Source organism: Ambystoma mexicanum, chromosome 8 (genome assembly GCF_040938575.1).
Source record: "Ambystoma mexicanum isolate Mex_15411 chromosome 8, UKY_AmexF1_1, whole genome shotgun sequence".
In the NCBI taxonomy this organism is placed as follows: domain Eukaryota; kingdom Metazoa; phylum Chordata; class Amphibia; order Caudata; family Ambystomatidae; genus Ambystoma; species Ambystoma mexicanum.
In genome coordinates, this window is record NC_090929.1 from 151,537,117 (window position 1) to 151,553,481 (window position 16,365).

The 16,365-nt window shown below is 47.2% G+C and overlaps 1 protein-coding gene across 2 annotated transcripts in view; it reads left to right on the forward strand.

Moving 5' to 3' along the window:
• RAB14 (RAB14, member RAS oncogene family) overlaps positions 1-16,365 on the forward strand; it is a 423,502-nt gene that overhangs the window by 40,773 nt on the left and 366,364 nt on the right. Inside the window, exon 2 of one of the 2 annotated variants that reach the window (XM_069609520.1) lies at positions 6,990-7,052. The exons of the other annotated variant lie outside the window; for it this stretch is intronic. The gene's annotated coding sequence lies outside the window, so the exon portion shown is untranslated. The remainder of the gene's footprint in view (positions 1-6,989; positions 7,053-16,365) is intronic. 2 annotated transcript variants of the gene reach the window in all.

Here is a 16,365-nt window from a genome sequence, read left to right on the forward strand (position 1 = left end):
GAACAAAGACTGTATCCAAAAGCAGGTGAAATAGTGTTCCAGAGTCAGACAGGGTGCCGGCGGCGGAGTACCAAACAGAATCCAATGCAAGGTCAGGAGCGTTCCAATGTCACAACAATGAGCACAGTAAGAAGGGCAAGGAAGGGAACTGGTAGAAAGGAAGCGGGAAGGTCCAAGAAGCAGAGTAACAAGGTTCACTAACGCCACCGAAGCTCGTTCGGAAGCACCAAAGGAGTCCGTGGGAGGGGCTTATGAGGAAGGCTCATGTAATCGGATTGCGTGAACCCTCAGCGCAGGGCGGGACATCCTGCGGTGCAAAGGACGCCAGCGTTGCCAGGCCAACTTCCAGGCACCTGGCTGCGTTATCAGCACCAAACGTGTGTTGCTCCTTCGGTCCAGCCGGTTATGACTGGTAAACCTGTGTTTAATGCAGGCAGACTGGAACATGGATTGTGATGGAACACGCAACTATTTTTATTTTAAACTTTGAATCTGTTGTCTGTCTTGCTTCATGATGCCTTCACATTACCCACTGCTCCCATTCCTGGCCCAGCCTCATCCGGCCCCAGTACCCATTGGCGATTGCCCCCTGTAGTGGAGGAGGTTGCTAAAGCTGACACTGATACTGACGCATCAGCTACACAAGGCACAGATGACGTTGATTACATTCCTGCAGATTGGAAACCTCCAGTCGTCTATGCGCACTGAATGCCCCTAATGCCACTCCTGCGAAAAGGGGCAGCTTGGAAAAGTAGTACCCAGTGCCCCTAAGTACTTCAGATCCCAGCCCGCGTCAGACTCTGTGGGCTCAGTCGCCGCTTGGAAGAGGTCCTCCCACCAGTCTTCCTCATCTATGGTTCCTCCGGACCAAGAGGGTGAAAAGCTGGATGCATTAATGAAGCGTATTAGCACAACAGCAGTTTTAACAATCAAGGCCGGCAACACCCTCGCTGTTCTCTTGAGGTACTACAGGGAATTACAGTGTAAGTTGGGGCCCATCTTTGACTTCCTCCAGGATAAAAGAGCTGAGGCCTTAGCTCTGTTTCAGGAAGGAGAGTGGGCCTCGGACCACGTGATCACTGTCGCCCTCACAGATTCCAGCTTGTGCCGAATGGGCAATGGCGTGGCTCTCCGCCGCCAGGATTGGAACATAGCCACCAAGTTAGGCACGGATGTGCAGTCTAGGGTAGTGAAAATGCTGTTTGATGGCGACAACCTCTTTCGGAAGGATGTCAACGAGATTGCAGGCCATAAACTGACACTGAGACAGCGCATTCTTTAGGCACTCTCCAGTAGAGATGGTCGCCATTTAGTTCCTCCTAAGTATGAAGGTCATCAAAAGGTTTTACCTGCCCTTACCATCAGCCCTTCTGTTCAACCACCCAGGATGCTTATTGGGTATATTCCCAGACCTATGAGTGGCAGCCAGCGTCATCGTCGCCCTCCCAGCCAGGATGCAGGTGCTGAAGCAAGCCTGAACCGGCCTATGACCCGCACCTCCACTTCTGCAACTCGGTGGGAGGCCATTTATCGATCAGTGGTGAAGATCTCCACAGACAAATAGGTGAGCGATGTCCTTCAATAGGGGCACACTCTGGAATTGCAGGACAAATCCCCTCATATTCCTCCTGTTCCGTGACCAGAACTGCATGTAGCACAGCTACTAAAGGATGTTGAAGCCACATGCTAAGCAAAGGGGGCGATAGAACCAGTCCTGCTGGGGCTCCGGAGTGTACTCCAGATCCTTAGTTGGGAGGGTGTCTGGTAAGGAAGAAGTTGGGAGGGTGGAGACACATTCTAAACTTGCTGCGCCTTAACTTATTCCTCAAATCCCCAAAGTTTGGTATGGTCATGTTGCAGCACGTGCTCGACCAACTAGAGAACGGAGATTTCCTGTTGACCCTTGACTTGGAGGATGCGTGTTTTTTGATGAATAGGGATGTGGAAGTTCCTTCGTTTTGCCGGACCAATTCAAGGCCCTGTGGCCTAAAATCAGCCCATCAGGTGTTCATCAAATGCTTAGCTGCGGTGGCAGCACACCTTCACTGCAAAAGAATACACGTATATCCTTAGCCGGACAATTGGCTTACCCGGTCCTGCTCTGACGCGCTGGCAATCCAGCACACGGCAGAGACCATCCAGACCCTTACTTCCCTGGGGTTCTTGATCAGAAGTCCTGTGTTGTGCTATCTCAGAATGCACTATTCTTGGGTGCCCACCTCCACGCTCTCATATCAAGCGACTCCCTCGGAAGAGAGGTTGAGGCCATCCTGCGAGGGTCCAATGGCTATCTGCAGCCTCAGTTGGAACAGTCTGTTTCATCAAGACCATGCTGGGTATGATGTTCCCCAACATCCATCTGGTTCTTTTTTGCAGACCCCTTCAAGACTTTCTGATTGCCGTATGGCAGCAAGGTACCGGCACATGGACCAACATCGCCCTTAACCAGGCATCCCAAGAGGCCCTGCAATGGTGGTATGTTTGCGCGCACCTCTTGCAGGGTGCTCCTTTTCAGATCCCTGGGTATCAGGTGACGTCACGGCCAAAGCCTCCCTAGAGGGTTGGGGGGGGGCAGGGGTACTCACACAGGACATTCTCACACCAGAGGACTCTGGCTCCCGGAAGAAAAGTTGCAAATCAATGTCCTAGAACTGCAGGCAGTCTTCTGGGCACACGTTTTTTTTCACCCTCCGCTCCCAGGGAAAGGCGGTGCAGGACTTCAGACAACACCACCACCATGTTTTACATCCGGAAACTGGGCGTGATGCGCTCCCCTGCGCTATCTTTGGAGGCATCGAATCTGTGGCGCTGGGCCATTAATGAACACATGTTTCACATCCCATTTCTCCTGGCAGGTGTCCAGAACACCACTGCGGACCTTCTCAGCAGGGATATGCGGTCCTGCCACGAATGGGGAAAGCCATGAAGCACAATTGCGGGGTCTTCCCTCAAATCGACCTCTTTGTGAGAGCTACTAACGCTCAGTGTCAAAAGTTTGCCCGCAGGTATCCTCATCCAAGAGTCGGGGGGGATACCTTCTTGTTCCCTTGGGAGGGCCTCTTCTGTAAGCTTTCCCACTGATTCTGCTGTTGCTATGTGTGATTAGCACAATCGACGGTTGGCACTGCAAGATAATCCTTCTTGCACTCGTGTGACCCAGGCCGATCTGGTATTTCGACCTTCTCCAGCGGATGATGGTTCAAGCCATCAACGTCCACGACGTCTACAGAGGAGGAGGCTGGTACATTCTGCACCACGACCCAGTGTTTGTGAACCTCGCTGCCTGGCCCCTTCAGCCCTAGAGTTTGGACACTACTTGCTGCCTTTGGAAATGCAAGAAGATTCTGGCCAAGACCAGGGATCCCTCTGCCTGCTACAAGAACAAGTGGAACCATTTTACAGTGTGGTGCCGTTCACGGAAGATTTATCAGCTACGCGTGATGGTGCTGCAGTTTCTCCCATACCTGCTCCCGCTGACCTTGCCCATGCCTCTATCAAGGGCCATCTAGCTGCCATATCCTGGTATACCCGGCCTCCAGGCGAGCTCACTGTGGTTGCACAGGCTAGTCAAGGAGTACCTCAAGGACCTCTTCAGAACATTTCCTCCGGTGAAGCCTCCTGCAGGGGATCTCAATGTGGTACTATCGAAACTTATGGGGCCTTCGTTTGAACCTATGCATCGGAGCTCCTTAAAGTTTGTCATGGAAGGCCACCTTCTTAGTGGCAAGCACCTCGGCCAGGCGGGTTGTGGGTAGGCTCTCTCCTGTATGCATCTGTATTTGCCATTCCACTCAGCTAAGGTGGTTTTGCTAACTCATTCTTCCTTCATGCCAAAGGTTGTTGGATTTTCATCTAAACGAGGCTTTTGTTCTACCACTTTTCATTGCGAATCCTTCCTCGCCTGCTGAGAGGTCCTTGCGTTCGCTGGTTGTTTCGCCTTCCCTGAAGTTCAAAGTTGCACGTACAAAGGACTTAAGAATGTCTTCTTAACCCTTTGCCAAGGACTTCTCAACCTTTTTGGAACTGTGGGACAGGAAGGCCCCTTTTAAGGGTTCCATCTTGAGGTGGTGCTCTGGCTATATCATGCATTGCCATTGTCTAACCAACAGACAGCTTCCAGGCTGGCTGAGGGCTCTCCACCGGAGTCATTGCATCGACTACAGCTTTCCTCTCTGGTGTCCCCTGCTCCACATCTGCTGGCCTGCTACGTGGAGGCCTCGCTACACATTCACAAGATTCTCCTGCGTTGACAGGGATTCAAGGGAGGAGTCCTCGATCGGCCAAGCAGTGCTACGCAACCTGTTGGTTTGAGATGAGTCTGTTCCAGGGGTAAGTGTATTGCTTCTGTGTATATGTACTACTGTCTAATGAGAATGTGAATCCATGCAAGACCCCATGCTGGAGAAGGAACAAATTAGTTGCCTGTAACTCTTGGATGCACATGTGACCCCCCCCCCCCCCCCTCTCTGCCTCTTCTTGGTTCATACTGCCACTTTGGGTGCAACCAAATCTGAAGATGGATACCAGGGGTGGAGCTTGGGAGGGCGAATGTCGTCGGCTGCGGCAGTATGACCCAAAGTGACACTGATAGGCTGTAGTAGAAGCAACAAGAAGTTTTTAGCTTCAAGCCAATTGCTTTAATTTTACCGAGGATTCTCAGCCTGATCGGGAATTTTCATGAGCATGTGAATCCATCAAGACCCGCTGGAGAACAAGAATTACAGTTAATTATTGCAGTCTTATATTTAACTTCTCGTCTTTAGTACTGGGATGAGTTTCTTAGAGTATAATACCTGGGCGGCCTCCTCGTTCCCTCTGTACGTCCTCTGTCTGCAGGGGATGGTTGCAGGACTCTGCCCTCGCTTGTGTGTGGTTTCTCACTGCTCCTGCTAATTGGCTCTGTTTTTGGTTCCTCTCAGGCACTGTCGATCAGAAGCTATTCACGCTTCCGGGTTAGGTAGTCTCTGCGTCATTCGGACGTTCTGCCCACCAGGCTTCTAATGTGGTCACACCACCAACCGGTCCTCAGTCCTTCCGCCTTGTAATGCTCACTTTGCAATTGCACAAGCTGGTGCTCTGGTGTCTTACACTGGCGGCCTGCTGCTAGTTGAAAGTTGCACGCTCCGCGGCTGGCCTTTGCTCCACCTCCACAAGGTATTATGTTAGAGGGCTTCCCTGCGCACAGCGCTCTCCTCCTTCTCGTCTTGTGCTCTGACTCGTCTCAGTTAAATATACCCTTTTTGTTAAAGAGACTTCTTCCTTTTCTTTTTTCAATGCTTTCAGCCACTTCTAAATGTCACACCTATCCTCTATAGGAGACAGTCCCATGTATGTGGGTACAGTAGGTTGTCTAGGAGTTCACACAGGAACAGGAGTCCTTGTCCTCAAAGAGGGAGTCTCTTCTGGTGAGATCTCACTTGCCTCGACCCCTAGGGAGTGTCTTGCGGCACAGGCTCACCTCCTTAGCCTCACAGGGGGATGCTCCCCCTTGGGGAAAAGGAACGAATACTTGTGATTCGTCACAACTTTAACTCCCATGATTCTTTCTTCATTGGTTATGCTAGCATGGGTTTAAAGTTGTAGTCCAAAACAATGTCAAAGCCTCTTCTCTGAAATATCTTTCATGGACCAATGGTGCTGCCCCCAACAATGTTGTTTTTAAGCTTATGAATGTTTTAATTTAAATTTTTTTATTTCCTAACTTTTACATTTTCATCTTTTACATTTCTCTGTTCTGTATTTAGTTCGGATAGTATTTAGCCATCTGGGTTGTTAAATTTTTATTTACAAGCTGTGCTTTTGTTTTACGCCTATGAGGTGTCTTAAAAAGAATCCCATTTGGCCTGTTTGTGTTGGAATGTGTAGATGGTATCAGTAAAAAGGCATTTTCCCATGGTTGGCTAATGATTCACTAGCTACTGACTCGGCGAGATGTGGTGTTGTGGTTTTATTGACATAGCCCCTCCATGTTTTCAAACAGGAAATACAAGTTTTATGCTTTTTTTCATACTCTGAAACAATGGCTTGTATTTGATCAACGAGGCAGACGCTGCGTCAAGTTTCAGTGCAAATGGCTTCTCGGTTTTCTCTCTAGTATGCAAACTTAGTTCCTTTCTGCAACACAATTTGGTACCCGCCTGGCCTTCCCCTTAATGAAAATAAAAGTATAACTTTTTACAAGGGGTCACTATGTCTACTCATCCATGATCACAGAAATGACCAGCTGATCTATTGGTGTAGAGAGGAACAGAGTAATTTTCAGGAAGTTTGATAATTTTAAGCAATGGTCGTAGAAGAGATCTTTCAACATGCTTTTGAGTAGCTGTGATTTTAAAAATTGGTCTAAGGGCACTGCGGGGTGGCTGGGGAGGGTGGGTGGTGGTAAGCACTTGTATATTTACTACAAATATATGTTCTTTCGAGTCCCCTTTATCTGCCCATCTCCCCTCCATTACTTTAAGACTACTATATTCCGAATCCCATTTGCAAGTTGAACCACGTAAGCTATTTTTTTTTCATAAAGAAGTTCAAAATTATATATATATTTTTTTAGTGCGTATCTGTAGTATCGTGTCTCTACCTGCTATATCTTTTGAAAAAAAGTAACATAAAAAAATCAAAATGCTTGACCTGCTCCAAACTTTTGACTAATGTTGTCATGCGACCATGAGGCCTGTGACATGGTCGCATTCATGGTGGCATTAGTCCTAAAAAAAAAAGCTTTATTTGTAGTAGTAGTATCGTATTTACAACCATTGACTGACTCGTTTGTGCACCCGAATTTGGGGGCATTGTTTTTAGTTTACCAAAAAGGGACAGAAAAAAACGAATAGACAAGGTGTAAGTAACCGTTAAAGTAAAATGATCAACCTGGTTTGATACTGACTTTTTCTAAGTATTTGGCCCGCCGACCTGCTGTTGACATGCAACCTCGTTTGAAATTAACATTTCACACAGTCACGTTTTTGTATCTTTATCCATTTCTACAGGAAATAATTTCAAGATAAGGCAGGCCTTCCCTCCCATTTAATATCCAGCATTGTCTTAAAGAGGTATGGTCCTTTTCATAATTGCCATTTTCTTTCTTTTTACGCAGTTTTCTTGCAGGTTGACTTTATTTAGACCTTTGTCCATCAAGTAAATTTGCAAAGCAATTGTTTTTATATTGTGCATTGTATTGTTTGAATTGTGTGCTTATGTAAGGTGCATGTTGTGCTGTTTCCTAGAATGCTTCCGCATGCTACTTTTTTTGGTGTTCTAAGCCCTCTGTCTTTGTTTGAGAGAAGTTAGTCAAATATTCACTGGCAAATAATAACAGATTTAATTATTCTTTTATAACACTCTTAATATCTGAGACTGTCTCTAAGCACAGACTGGGATTTGTACCGGTGTTGCTCTGTGTTGTCTTGCTTCAAAGACAAACTCCTAGCCCATGAGCTATTCTCCTGGCCCGGGAGGATTTCTCCAACACTAACAACTTAGCTTCACCTTTGTAGACTATTGTTGAGTAAGACCGGTAGGATTTTTCTAGAACCTGGGTTTAGGAAGATTAATCCACATGTTGATTTAAGTGCTTATTGGTATATTGCCGGACACTCCATGGGTCATGTGTAGGTGTGCTCTCGATTAGCATAACATGGCACACAAGGGATTGGCTATACATTGTATGCCGGGGTAAACATTTCAAGTGGCAAGCTATTACCTAGCCATAAAGTCGCTTGCCACCTCAATTGTATACATACAAACATATAGACAGCATACCATTTCTTACTTGAATCAATTATTTCTAGCTAATAAAACATCCAGTTAGCCCCTTTAGTTTATTATAAGTGTAATGGCCTAAAGGCAATCTTGGATGCCCTGTGGGTACAATCTGACCCCTGCTCCAGATTCCCCAATGTGATGTAAGTTATGGATTGTGCCATTCAAATACTCCAGCCCTACTCGATCTAAACCTTTCATGCCCTCGTTTTCCTCTCCCATGCCTCCTCCTTCCCCATCAGCGTCTCGCCTTCCTCTCCCTGATACACTCCCATCTGTCCCGCTGATGTTCCTCTCTATGTACCTCATCCCTCTGATCTTACTCCCTCACTCCTCCACCGTACTCCCCTCTGCACTGCTGCTGCTCCCCTTCTGCGCTGCTGCTCCACCCAAACCTTCTTTTCACCCTTCCAGTCACCTTACTATTCACTCCCTACTTGGTCTTGCCCCTTTCATAAACCAATACTTCTTGCACACTCATGTGATAAATAGTCTCCACGCTCCTCTGCTCTGTCCATTCACCACTTGGTCTTGGTGCTCCTGCTCCTTCCTTGACCTCACTCCAACAACCCGCTCAATTTTTATCATCCTCCTTCCCCTTCCATTGCCTCTCAGCTGGTTCCCCGGGCCAACTTTTCGGTGTTGCAATCAGAAACGTGCAAAAGGGGTCCAAGCTCTGCCCTTTTCCATACAACAGTCTGCTCGCATACAGTGGTCTGCCGGTCTCTGACAATAGCAGATCGCAGCAATCAATGCCCCTGTTTGTGTGGGCGCTTCCCGGCTGTTCTCCCCGGGAGGGTGGATCAGTCTGAATCGCTTTTCTCCCTAAGTCGTGCTGATATTCAAGCTGAGGTGGTTGCATAGCAGCTTGCTACGTTCATGCTGCTGTGTGGTTTTCTCTGCCTCTTGCCTGCTTTGCTTTCTTTCTCTCTGGTTGTCCACAGGCTGTTTTGTTTTCAAGGCTGCTGATATTCTGGTTCCTCTGAGACAAAGGGAGAGACCCCGGTCAGAATGGTGCCATGTAGGAGACAGACTGTAGCACTCTAGTCAAGCAAATGGCACTGGGGAACGTAATGGGATTGGGGCCCTCATACTCCAGCACCCAGCCTCTAGGGGTAAGACTGGCACTGGTGTAAACCCTGGTAGGCCTCCCACGCTAGGCTGATTTTGAGGGGTTTGGGTGGTCCCCTACCTCCACCTGACAGGAACAGCTCTCTGCCCCTGTCGTAGTGCATAAAGTATAAGGTGCTTAGGCAGTGATCCCCAACCAAAGGACACACACTTTGGTCAAGGTCTCTGAACTGAAGAAAGGTGAATGGAGTCCTTTACTTCAGATGTTCATATTGTAGCCTTCGTGCGAACAACAGTTGCATGTTAACGGGCAAAACACATTCTTGTTCTGAGGGCTCAACAGACCTTTCAACCCAGATCAGGCACTTTTTTTACTTCCATTTGTCAATTAGTAGACTACATTTGTGAGCTCACAGAATGTATTCCTATTCACAAAAACCTATCCCTAGAGCACAACAGAGACGGGCAGCCTTTCATACGAAGTAATAAAAGGCCAGTGCCACTTCAAGACAGGCAGCTGTTGTTGGCTCTGTAGTGGTTTTTACTAATAGTTTTTCCCCCCTGCCCTGTTAGGTGGATCTGGGAACACTTCCACAAGCATTTTTTTAGCGATGTAGTGTTTTTGGACTTGGTGTCACTTAACTTGTTTTTGACTATGTATCATAAGTGATTAGTGATACCACACATGGGCAAACGTATTCAAGGTTTGAGTTGCAATGAAGATCCCAGGATAAAGAAGCACTGGATCATCCCACCTCATTACAAGACTTCTATACAAACGCTTTCAAAGCATCCCGGTCAAAAACTTTTTTTTTTTCACCACTGAGCTGCAGCATTCTTCCTTTTGGCCATTACAACTTGGCTCTGATCAGGAAAGCAGAGCAAATACTTGCATTCTGTAAAGAATTCTGTGTTGGCTGCCCTGCAAAGAATCTAATCTGCCTTCAGGCACACAGAGGTATCGTTATGTGCCGAGGCCCCATTTGCCTTCTCATTCTTGTGGGCCTTTCAAGTGAGAAATGGTACAGATTTTCCTGGACAAGGTAGGGTGGTGTATCTCCTGCTGCAGATCAATTTCTTCCCCTAAGTGGGGGGCAAGACAGATCTGCACATTAGCCACTCTCCAATGACCTCTTTCAATCTTAGAATCTAGTAACACCAAAGCTTCAGTTGCTGTAAAACCCTTCAGTAAACCCAAGTTGGCTCTCCATGGTCTACAATTGGGACACTACAGACGCAAGATTTTTGATCCCTTGCACTCTGCCCTCCATTTTCTCCATCTTTACCTCCAGAGATGACATTGTGTACTTCCTCCACAATCAGAAACTCCAGCCCATCTCCAATGGGGAGTTAGGATGTGGAATCCCTGGTTAGACTCTACGCACGGACAAGGTGTGTATTAGTGTCTCTCTTGTTCTGTAGTCTGCGTATACTCTGTGCAGCTGCAACCAACTGGAGCCTTTTGCAGTGCACTGTAGGGGAATATTCATCCTGGTTACCCCAGAAGGCTGGGAGAAAAGAAGCTGACCTGATCTATCCGTAGACCTGCTACCACCCCTCACATTTTTCCCTTCAGGCTGTGTGCAGAGCTTACCAGCAAAGGGCACTCTGATCCTCTGAATCAGCGGAGGATCCCGAGTGTTGAAATTGAGCATGGGATGTCTGGAGTTCGGTTTTGCTCCCACAAGAAGCCTCTGCAAGGGCATAGGAGCAGTTCTGCAACAGATCTACTCTGGTGTCCCTGATGCTTTCACAAAGTAGAGACCTATTGGCTCCTATTCCTTCAGTGTCAGGCCACACAATAGATGGCTGGCCATAGTCTGGCGCTTCCAGCATTGGAGCGTCCAAGCTGTGTATGGGACCAAATGACTCAGCCCCGATTCCCTGGGCACACAGCCATGATTAAAAGTCTTAAAGGTCTCTGGCTTTCCCTCTGAAGATGTCCCTGCCTGGCAAATCTTGGTTTCCCTTTTTTAATGGAACAGGGCCTCCACTTGTAGGCCTTACTGAGTTGGACCACCATCCTGTCTGTGACCGCTGTCTTCCCAGCCAGGGCCTCCTATAGCCAGCAACTCTGGCATGTCTGGCAGGTCTGCTCAGAGAATGCAACACCCACGGCTTCACCCCTTGAAAGAGTAGGACAGTCTGCACAGCCTGTTTCAAGTAGTTTGGGTGCCAGTGCACTCGTCTTTCTCCCAGGGATCTCCTCGGTATATCACATTAGATAGTAATGCACTTTCAGCAGTTCAGACCCTCGCAGTTTGCAGAAATCGGAGGGGCAGATTTGTTGAGGCAAATGGCCAGAGCGACACAGGCCCTGGTGCTCAAACGCCTGACAAGTGTTGTTATTTGCCGTTACGGGCACAATCGAATGCCTGTCCTACTGTACCTATGGAAGTTGTTGTAAGGCACTAGACTACTCTCTGCTGCCTTTTGTACACTAAGAGGAGAAATGGGGTCTGAGGGGGTGTATGGGCTGTGTTTGTTCCTATGCACTTTTCAACCTAAAAAAGCCTTGCGAAATGCACCATTAGCGAGTAGTTTTTAGGAGGATTGAGTGAGCTTTTACCTTTTACTCAACCGTGCACTCAAGCGCTTCTTCTGGGATGTTTGTTTGCCACCAGGGTTTGAAATCAGGGAGCATATGGTTTTGAATAGCTCAAGGCAATAAAACACCAGCTGAACTGACTGATTACTTGCGGTCGCTCTTGTGGTTGCTCTTCTTTTTTGCGGATAATGTATTCTGTAAACCACTAGCCTTTTCAGAAATCAGTTGGGGCTAAGTGGGAGTCTAGCAGGATGTGGGCTTTGAAGTGCAGGGGCAATTTGATTAATAGTTCTGGCAAGTCTGCCCCTCGATGGCCTCCCATTAGAGGAGGCCTTTGGTTTGTTCTATGAGGAGGGTGTTAATATGACTGGAGAATCCTTCTTAAGACTAGGCCCTGCACAAGAACCTTTTTTTTCACATTGCCTTAAGACTTCCATTTGCCCCTGCCCTCGACCCAGCCTTCTACAACATGTTATGGGGCTGCTGTGAAGAAGGGCCTTGACTTGTAGGAAAAAAAATCCTGTGCTTCGGAGCAGCAAAGTGGTGGGAGCGTGAAGGTGGTGGGGCTGCGAGGTCAGTGATCCAGCAAATGGGATTCTTATGTGGTACTTAATTTGGAGCATTTCTAATATTGGAATTATGTTAGCGTCACTCATTGTAGCAAGTATTGATATTGATGAAATGCTGCAAGTGCAGTGTTCATTTGCTGCAAACAAATGATGAAACTCTGCAACTGTAGCTATTCTTTAGCTGCAAGGGTATTGGCATTATTTGACATGCACATTGTTTTAATGGGCGGCAGGGGGGGACTATATTTTATTTACTTAATATGGAAACCTCTAATATTTGAATCTTGACAACACATTTCAGTATTTTTTTCGTTTGTGTTAAATTGGGCCTGTGGTAAGTTTGCAAAACAGTATGTGCAAGTACTCTGCACCACAACGCTTGATTGATCACATTTCTGAGTGAAGTGAGTCTTAAGCACATTTGATATGTTACCCACATGTAATTAATGTTGGGCAGTCTGAAGGCAACATGTTAGGCTGAATCATGTGAAGTACCCTTTGGGAACACTGCATGCAATTAACACTGCAAGTGTCAGTACAATGTCACATTTGGTACAAGCCTGTACCACACAGTTATGTGGTAGCGGTGGCTGAGCAGCCATACTTATGTCAAGAGTTTAAGTGAGCAGTAGAACAAGTTACCCAAAGGACCAACAAATACAGTGATTCAATTATGCACAGATTCAAGGTTTCTTGGTAAAAGAAAATACATTTATTGACAGTCAGTTAGAAAACATTCCACTAGCAAGAGCAGCTCAATCTGAGACAGTAAAAAAACAAAAAAAAAAACACCAATACGTTACTGAACAAGCTCGGCTGGAAGCAAAATGGCACTTCAGTTAATTATAAAAGGGATAAAAAGACAAGGTTATAAGAAAGGCAGTCCAAATACATTCATAGGCAGGACAAATGGTTTCAGTTAACTACAACCAGCAATTCTTCTCAGTAGACCTGGGCCAAGTCAATGGATAAGAGTCTTTGTATAGGATAGCACAGTTCTGGTAGATAACAGTTAAGTCTTTGCCACGGATTTTAAAAGAATTTGGCTAGCCGAAAAGTTTGACGAATGTTTAGGGAAGGACAAGCCTTCAAAGAAGAGGCTCCACAAACTTCCTCGATGGCCGAAAAGATTTCCGGACCGCATTTGAACAGTACCTTTTCAATGAAGAAGAGCTGTAGCTGAGGCAGTTGTTCCTGGCAGTTCGCGCAGACCTCGCTGTTCCTGAGCTTCAGTCGTGGGGACAAGGACGTCGGGAGGTTCCTGCACTGCCCAGGGAAGAGGTCACAAGCTTGGCTCAAACGTCAGTTTTAAGGTGCGGGTGCCTTAAAGTCCACAAGCTGGTTTCCTTCCCTCTGGCTATCTGGTTTTCAACAGCACTCTGATGAAAATTCGACCAGATGTTGACGGTGTCCAGGTGGCTTGCGAGTTGGTTAGTCCCACCAAACTCAGGGGAAGAAGTTAGCCTTGAAGGGCTTCTCTGTCGATGGAGTTTCAGGCAATTCGGACCTGAAGCAGGGCTTCATCGGCCGTCCAGGAGTTGCATCAGTCCTCTTCCTTCAGCTCGTCTTCAGTTCTTTCGATCCAGTGGTCGACTCTGCTTTCCAAGTCCCAGAGACCTACTTTTAAACAGTTTTCCCCCATTCATTCCAGCCTGACTGTCCCTCACACAGCAGGGTGGCTGTCCTTGCCGGACAGCCAACTGGCCAATCATGCTAGAGTGCATTCAGGTCTGCTAGGAGACCATGCACATCGAGTTTGGGGCACCTCCATCACATCCTATCCACCGAACACACCCTGGCGCCAGAGGAGGGCTTCAGTGCTGAAGTCCGCCAAAGGCCAACAACAAAGGGACCAACCCTGGTTTGACGTGCAGAGACAAACACAAGTAGGACCTTTCCTAAAAGAAATGGCGAAAAAAGTCGACCGAAGTCTGTTTTTACAGATGGGTCTTGGGCGCCATATTGAAAAACATGGCTGACCCGATTTTTAGCTACCATTCGCGGTCAGGAAAAATCATGGTAGTTTAATCTAAACCACTGCCAGCACTCTCTAGTAAGATGGTGTGTGCTGGGTCAGTACATTTAAAGTGACTAGTAAAGTCCATTTAACTTTACATCCTCTGAGAGACAGTAGTTAGTCCCAGAGAAGGTATTTAAACCTTGGGAAGTCTGAAAGACATCCCTGTGCCACTGCACTGAAAGTGCTGTGTGACGCACAGAAAAAGATGATGCCTATGGAGTTGTTTAAAACTTCATAATCAAAGAACACAAAAGTAAAACCCACATCAAAATACACGGACGAGTGGAGAACAAAAGGCTCTCACACTTCCCAGGTAAAAAAATAAAATCCTAGAAATCTAGCAAAGTTGCTGGGGGCCTCAAAAGGTAAGGGAAATGAGCACATATTGAGAATTCTCCCTAACACCACGTAACCTCCTTCAAGGCCCAAGCCCACGGTTGCAGTGATGTTGCATTGTGACCCTCATTTGTTATTTAGTGTGCTCTACCTGAAACCGAGGCAACTCCTATGCACAACGTTTATAGGGAGCATATTTTTCTATTTTATTGGTACAGCTGGGACACTTTTGTAACCGTTTTAGAAGTGCTGGTAATGTTCCTTCATGCATCACCAGCTTTTGTTGTGCTACAATGACAAAAAAAATCCCCCTCCAGTTCATAGGTCGTTTTTCATTTAGGTTAAGTAGATCAACTGCGCTTCTCGATCTGCAGGTCTTCTAGGATTGCTCAAGGTGTGTGTTCCTAGAACCCCTACCAAGGCATCTAGTTAAATGAAGTCAATCTTCATAGTCCCCTGCATCCCTTGGAAGGCGAATGTAGTGTGTTTACAACTCAATGGGTCTAAGGGTGTGTGAAAACCCATTTCCCAAATCTAACCAGGTTTTTGTATTTGCGCCTATGGATCAATCCAGAACTGTGCCAATTTTGGACTGCCTTAGTGTGTTTGTGTGTGTGTGTTCATGAAGTGCTGTATAGTGAGAACTAAATGATAAATGCTTGGCCACTGGAAGAGTGGTGTGCTCTAGGGACTTGCCTGTTATGACTCCTTCGTCTAACAACTGGTATATGGCTTTTATGGAAGCAATACCTTGTACTTTCAAAAAATATTGTTTTTGAGTGTTCAGATACACCTATCTTTTGAGTTGTGGACATTCAATGTCGTGACCAGCGTGGTTCGTGAATAGTTGAACTGCTCCCAGTGGAGCCCTAGATTTGTGTATGCATACAAGTTTGTCGACTTGTTTTTGCAAAGCTGGTTTAAGAGCATTCCCTCCGATAGGCTTTTGTCTAATGTGTAGTGGGTGCCAGACTTTAGCTGCCTAAAGACGATCTTGTTCTAAATGTAGATTTGCGCTTCACGAACGAAGCATTGTTGTCAATTGCAGCCCAGCGTGAACCCGGCAGCACTGCGAGCAGAGCTCTTGCTGCTTTCCCCTGCTTCCTGGAGGAGGCGGGGCTTATCGTGGTCACGTGAGTGGTCACGTGAGTGGTCACGTGTTCTCAAGGCCGCAATAACTGCCGGCATATCCGCCCGAGCGGCGTGTGATTTGTTTTCTTAGAAGCTGCGCTTCACGAACGAAGCATTGTTGTCAATTGCAGCCCAGCGTGAACCCGGCAGCACTGCGAGCAGAGCTCTTGCTGCTTTCCCCTGCTTCCTGGAGGAGGCGGGGCTTATCGTGGTCACGTGAGTGGTCACGTGTTCTCAAGGCCGCAATAACTGCCGGCATATCCGCCCGAGCGGCGTGTGATTTGTTTTCTTAGAAGCTGCGCTTCACGAACGAAGCATTGTTGTCAATTGCAGCCCAGCGTGAACCCGGCAGCACTGCGAGCAGAGCTCTTGCTGCTTTCCCCTGCTTCCTGGAGGAGGCGGGGCTTATCGTGGTCACGTGAGTGGTCACGTGTTCTCAAGGCCGCAATAACTGCCGGCATATCCGCCCGAGCGGCGTGTGATTTGTTTTCTTAGAAGCTGCGCTTCACGAACGAAGCATTGTTGTCAATTGCAGCCCAGCGTGAACCCGGCAGCACTGCGAGCAGAGCTCTTGCTGCTTTCCCCTGCTTCCTGGAGGAGGCGGGGCTTATCGTGGTCACGTGAGTGGTCACGTGTTCTCAAGGCCGCAATAACTGCCGGCATATACACCCTTGCGGCGTTAAGCCCTGGAGGCAGTAAGGGCTGGAGACGCTGTTTTGCTGTTTGGCTGTGACCTGGGCAACTGGCATAAGCTAAGTTCCTGAGTAGTATTGTCTCGTGATAGCGCACAGTGTTTAATTTACTGTTTACCTTGTGAAGGGGGTTAGTTTACGTTCAAATTTTCTGACTTATTAATAGGAAAGGTGTTTTGCTTTTTCAAAGATTTTGTAAAAAGTTTTCTTGTATTTGGTGTACCTCTTTTTTTTTAC